We start from the raw sequence: 6,014 nt of genomic DNA, 5'->3' as shown, positions 1-6,014 counted from the left end.
CACTCTACCATTGATATGGTGCAGTTATAATTACAACACTGGGTGTCCGGGGTTGGTTAGGGATGTGAGATGTGCAGTAAGTCAGGAGAGAAAACCTGGGCAGTGGTGAGGGACCTGAGAGGAGAGAAGATGTGGCCCCATTCACAGTCAGCTGCAGCCACTCCAGGGCAACTACCAACTCTTTAAGGTTTCTCCTCTTTCCAGGCTGATAACATACTATTTTCCAGAAATCTCACCAAGAATTCCCTTTACAGGGAAAGGATATAGACTTAATGAAACACCTGTGATTTCTGATTTTTATCACATTAGCTTAGTTTTAACTTAGAATCACTTAGCAAGAGTCTTCACGAAGTGCCTAGATGAAGTTGGTCTGCTGATGGGGTAGCCGTGATGTGAGAACGCCCGGGTCCATTGTAGGTGGTGCCATGCCTTAGGAAACAGGCATGGAAAGACACTGGCATTTGTCTCTCTCTGCTTTTGACTGTGGATCTGTGTAGCCTGTTCCAGGTCCTGCCTTGACTCCCACTGCCCCCGTCCCATGACGGTCTGTACCAAATCATCTCATCGAATCGCAAATCTGCTTCTTGAACTAGCTATGTCTTAGTCAAGGTTCTCTAGAGTCGCAGAACTTACGGGTAGTCTCTATATAGTAAGGGATGGCTTACAGTATGTAGTCTAACTCCCAAGGATCTAGCAGTGGCTCTGTCCCAGAGAGAGAAGCTCTTCTTTCTTCCAATGTCCTTATGTCTCCAGCAGAAGGTGTGTCCCAGATTAAAGGTGTGTCCCACCACGGCTGGGTCTGGGACTTGCTTTGTCCCAGGTGACCTTGAACTCAGAGATTTCCTTGCCTTAAGCTCCTGGGATTCATAGCCACTTTGCCTCAAGATCGAGGTCAGAAATTTGTCTCCCAGCCTCGAGATTAGGATCAAAAGTAATCCTTCCAATTCTGGATTGTAGTTCATTCTAGATATGGTCAAGTTGACAACCAGGAATAGCCACTGCAGGCCACCATAGGCATAGTGTCTTTGAGCATTATGCAAAGTTTACCCTTGTGTTATTTAAGTGCTGATCTCTCTGCCCTGGTATCTGTGTCAATCTCAGGACAGGGCATTGTAGTCCTTATACCAAGAGTTTCCTGTGACAAGTTTGTGTGAACAATTCTTACTGTTTATTCTCGGCCTTGTCAATAAATGCTCATCACCCAATGGCTGAGAAGAACAGAGACTAGTGTAGGACACGAGTCACCCAGAGGAAGGAGAGAGGGAGTAAGGGAGGTTCAGATAAGTGAGGAGGATGGAAGATTTAGAGCCAAGAGGAAGGAGTCGGGAGAGAGGTCATGGAAACACACCTGAAGCCCAGAGAGCCAGATCAATAATAATATGCAACTATGGTGGGACCGGCTAGGAGGTAACCAGAGTAGCATAGAAAACTAAGGCGTGGGGCTGGGGATTTAGCTCAGTGGTAGAGCACTTACCTAGGAAGCGCAAGGCCCTGTGTTCGGTCCCCAGCTCCGAAAAAAAGAACCAAAAAAAAAAAAAAAAGAAAAAAGAAAACTAAGGCGTTTAACCTAAGGCCACTATTGAAATGGAGTTTTATAAATAGGGTTGTTTTTTTTTCTGTGTGATTATTGGGGAATAGTATAACATAAAGAAATACAGCCACTGGATTAATTCATTAGTAACATTTATATTAAGCATAATTCAGACTGCAGACATGGCTCAGTGGTAAAGAACACTGACTGCTCTTCCAGAGGTCATGAGTTCAACCACCAGCAACCACATGGTGGCTCCCAACCATCCGTAATGGGATCTTAGGCCCTCTTCTGGTGTGTCCAAAGACAGTGACATTGTATTCACATGCATAAGATAAGTAAATAACCCTTTTTAAAAAAAGAATAATTCATTTATAGGCCACTCACAAATTCTTTCCTCATCTAAGTCATGAATCTTTGTGTAGGTCCTAGCCAAGTCCTGAAAGATAAGGTCACACACAGTAACAGTGCAACTGTGTCTCTGTTCCCTCACTGATGATGAATGGAAAAATGTGAAAGAAATAAAAACAGACACAGGAAACCGAATGCATGAACACTGAACTAAAGTGAAAATTCTCAAGCAATGAAAAATATGAGTCCCACATAGTGGCTCCTATGAGCACTGGGGAGACTGAGGCAGAAGGACCATTGGGCAGGAGCTACTGGATGAGGTCACATCTCAAATGCCACTGCCCACACATGCACACAAAGAAAAATAGGAGTGATGTCTTAGTATTGTATTGCTGTGAAGAGACACCATGACCATGGTAACTTGTAAGGGAAATCATTTAGTTGGGACTGGATTACGGGTTAAGAGGTTTAATCCATCCTTTTTTTTTTAAGATTTATTTTTATTTTGTGTATATAAATACACTGTGGCTGTCTTCGGACACACCAGAAGAGGGCATTGGATCCCATTACAGATGGTTGTGAGCTACCATGTGGTTGCTGAGAATTGAACTCAGGACCTCTGGAAGAGCAGTCAGTATTCTTAACTGCTGAGCCATCTCTCCAGCCCAGGTTTAATCCACTTTTATCACAGGCAGACATGGTGCTGGAGATGGAGCTGAGAGCTCTATATGCAGATCAGCAAGCACCAGGAAGAGAGAGAGTGTCATTGGACCTGGCCTGAGCCTCTCAGACCTCCAAAGCCCACCCCTAGTGACACAACAAGGCTGATTTGTTTTGTAACGTGTGGTGGAAGGGGTGCCTTAGTGGACACATGCTGAGGTAACCCCCCCCCGCCTAGTATAAAGTGAAATTTATTTGGGACAAGGCAAGTAGGAGTGGGAAAGGGAGTAAAGGCAGAGAAAGAAAGGGGACAGAGAAGGACAAAGAGTAGGAAAGAGGTCAGCTGAGAATGGGAACAAGTGGTGTGTGTGTGTGTGTGTGTGTGTGTGTGTGTGTGTGTGTGTGTACAGGGAGAGAAAAAGAAAGGAAGAAAGGGAGAGAGAAAGAGGAGGTATAGAGGGTCCTTCTCTGTCAACCAGACTTGTACCTGGCTATTGCTAGGTAACTGTAGGGAGGGACCTAGAAGAAATACTAACAAAGGTCACATCTCCTAATTCTGTCACTTCTGGTAGGGAACCCCAATGTCACTCAGGATACTCCAGGACCAAGTTCTCTGCACAAAGGAGATGTGTTTGCCTCAGAGGGACAAAGGGGAGGGATAAGGGACAAAGACAGGAGATAGAGGATGAGGGAGAAGGGGAAGGGCACAAGGGAGAGAGAGAAGGGGTGTTTGTCCCTGGAGAGGGACAAAGGACAGCCTCTGGATGGGGAGGAGACAGATGTGGCCAGTAGGAAAACGGAGGTTTACAAAGGTACAAGGGGTGACCCTGTGTTAGGATGAGGCGTTTCATTTTAATTAGGGCAGCCAAAGGGAGCTTCTCGTCGCTAGACTGAAGTACTCTGAGAGCTGGACCTTGGCCCCAGGAAGACAAGCTGTCAACAAGAAGTCGGATCTTGGGGGCTAGCTTAAGGAGTATAACCTAACCGTTGTGGTTATTTGTGTTTGTGTGTTTAGCAAGGCAGAGGGACTGGGGGAGGGGGCAAGGCTTAGCAGAACCATATTTGTCGCAGTGCTTGGGCCAGCCAGAATCCCTTCACCTAGGAGACCACTATGGGAAGGGACCACTTTTTTTCAAACCCTCCCCACACATAATGGGAACTCCCCAGTCTGATACAAAACCTGACCACCAGTGCTGAATTCTCTAATCATCTTGGCTAGGAGCTCAGTGGGTACAGCACCCTGCAAGTATGCATAGGGCCCTGGGTTCCATTCCCAGGACTGCAGAAACCGGCTGTGGCGATGCATGTCTGCCCTCTAGCACTCTGTAGATGGAGGCAGGGGGGTCAGGAGTTCCAGGCCATTCTCTTAGCAAATTCTGGGTAAGCCTGGGCTATTGAGAGCACTGTCTTAAAAAAAAAAAAAAGAATAGCAGGGGCTGGAGACATGGCTCAATCGCTAAAAGCACTGGCTAGTCTTCCAGGGGACCAGGGTTCAATTTCCAGCACGCTCATGGCACTTTAGAGCCATTTGTTAATTCTGATTCCAGATGCCATCTTGTAGCTGCTGTGAGCCCTGCATGCAGGTGGTGCAATGGACAAAGCAAGCAGGAACATAAATGCAAATGTGCATGCGTGCATACATTCACACGAACACGCACGAGGCACACGCACAGCAGAGGCAACTTGGTTCAGGGGGTAAAAGCATTTGCCACCAAGTCACATTTCAGTCTGCGCCAGTGTGCATGTGTGCACACCTGCACACATGCCCTGTGTGTTAAAGCATTGTGTGACATGTTTGTGGCAACCTGAGGTTGAGGCCCAGGGTCCTTCTCGTTCATTTTCCACCCTGTATCTCAAGTCAAAATCTCTCATTAAAGGAAGAGCCTGCAGATTCTGCTGGTCTAACCTAGGGACTTGCCCCTTCAGGCCTCCCCTGCCCTCTCCTGCTGTCAGCTTTTGTGGGAATTGGAGATTCAAACTCCCCAACACTTCGAGTGCTTTTCCTGCAGGTACTTTAACCCTGGCCTAGGAGTTTGTTTTTGTTTTTGTTTTTTTCGGGGGTTGTGTGCAGTGTGGGGTTGGGAGTAGGGACCATTGATGATCAGTTTCAGCTGTCACTTTGATTGGATCTGGAACCAAAGATGATCTCTTTGATTGCCTGTGGGAGATTTTCTTGATTGTGTCAGTCAGTTGAGCCAGGAAGGCTCTCAGTTTGATTCTGGACAGGACATTTCCTAGACAGACCCAGGGCTGTGCAGTTGCGAACAGATTGTCAGTATTCAAGTACCGCCATTTCTAGACCTCGGAACACGTGTGACGTATTGCTTCTCGGCTACTGCCCTGATTTCCCCACAGGGCCGGTACTTGAGATGTGCGCTAAAATAACCAGTCTCTCTATTACCCCACATTTTAAAAGTTTGCCTATGTGCTTGTGTGCACGCACTTAAATGTATGCTGTATGTGTGCGCATCATGGGCGCACAGCTCCTGCCGAGGCCAGAAGAGGACATGGGATCCCCTGGAGCTGTGAACTGCCATGTGGGTGCTGGGACATGAAGTCCAGTCTTCTGGACTTGTGTTCTTACTGTCAGTGTTTCTGCTCAGATGGTAGGGCAGCCGGATACACGGGATCCCAGGAACCACGCAGCTCGGAGAGGAAGCCTCCTCAGAAGAGGGGTTGTGGTTCCCAGGGGAGGGGATCCCCAGCTGAGCTCAGGAGCTCAGGAGCCTCTGCCCTGCCCTTTGTCTCCCGCTTCTTTTCTTCTTGGGTCTTCCGATGAGAAAGTCACACCAAGCAGAAAATCTCGTGAAAGAGATTTATTGGAGGGTCCAAGGTGTGGAGAGAGGAAAGATGCCCTCTGCTCCTAGGAGTGGACAAGAGGGAGTTGAGCAAAAGGCAGAGCTTATATAGGATTTCTTAGGAGGCAGGCTTTTCAGAGTAGAGATTTCCAGAGTGAGGATTGGTGGGATTTCAAGTTGTAAGCTTGGGGAGTTCAGGGATTGGTGGGTTTTCCTGCCCGGGATTGGTAGGTTTTCCTGCTCAGTGACTGGTGTCTGTTTATCTCACCCCCTTTACCCTGCATTGGGCCCATGGGTTAGAGTGGGATGTCCTTCAGGCCACAGCCAGCTTTTGCTGAGGCACCATTTCTGTGGGGCTGCTCGGGGAGTCTAGAGATGAAGTGCTGTCACTATGGGATAGCTTCGGTAGAACAGCTCCTGCAGTGGTGTTTTTGAGGGGCAGCCTCTGTTATAGACAGCTCCTGTGACAGCTGCAGGCTGAGGAGTTGTCGTGGTGCTACCATTTTGACAGGAGCGGTCAACAGCTCCTAGGGGGGCATCTTAATGTGGCCTTAGGCTAGGGCAGCCCAGGCTTTGAGAACTTTTGCAGTACGCTGCTTATGAATTACAATTGTCTATGGAGCCATCTCTCTAGACCTCAGGTTTTGTTTGTTTGGCATGTGTTTTTTTTTTTT

Source organism: Rattus norvegicus, chromosome 7, assembly GCF_021556685.1.
Source record: "Rattus norvegicus strain SHRSP/BbbUtx chromosome 7, alternate assembly SHRSP_T2T, whole genome shotgun sequence".
Taxonomy (NCBI): Eukaryota; Metazoa; Chordata; class Mammalia; order Rodentia; family Muridae; genus Rattus; species Rattus norvegicus.
The sequence above is the reverse complement of the archived record's forward strand: the minus strand, read 5'-3'. Positions refer to the sequence as shown.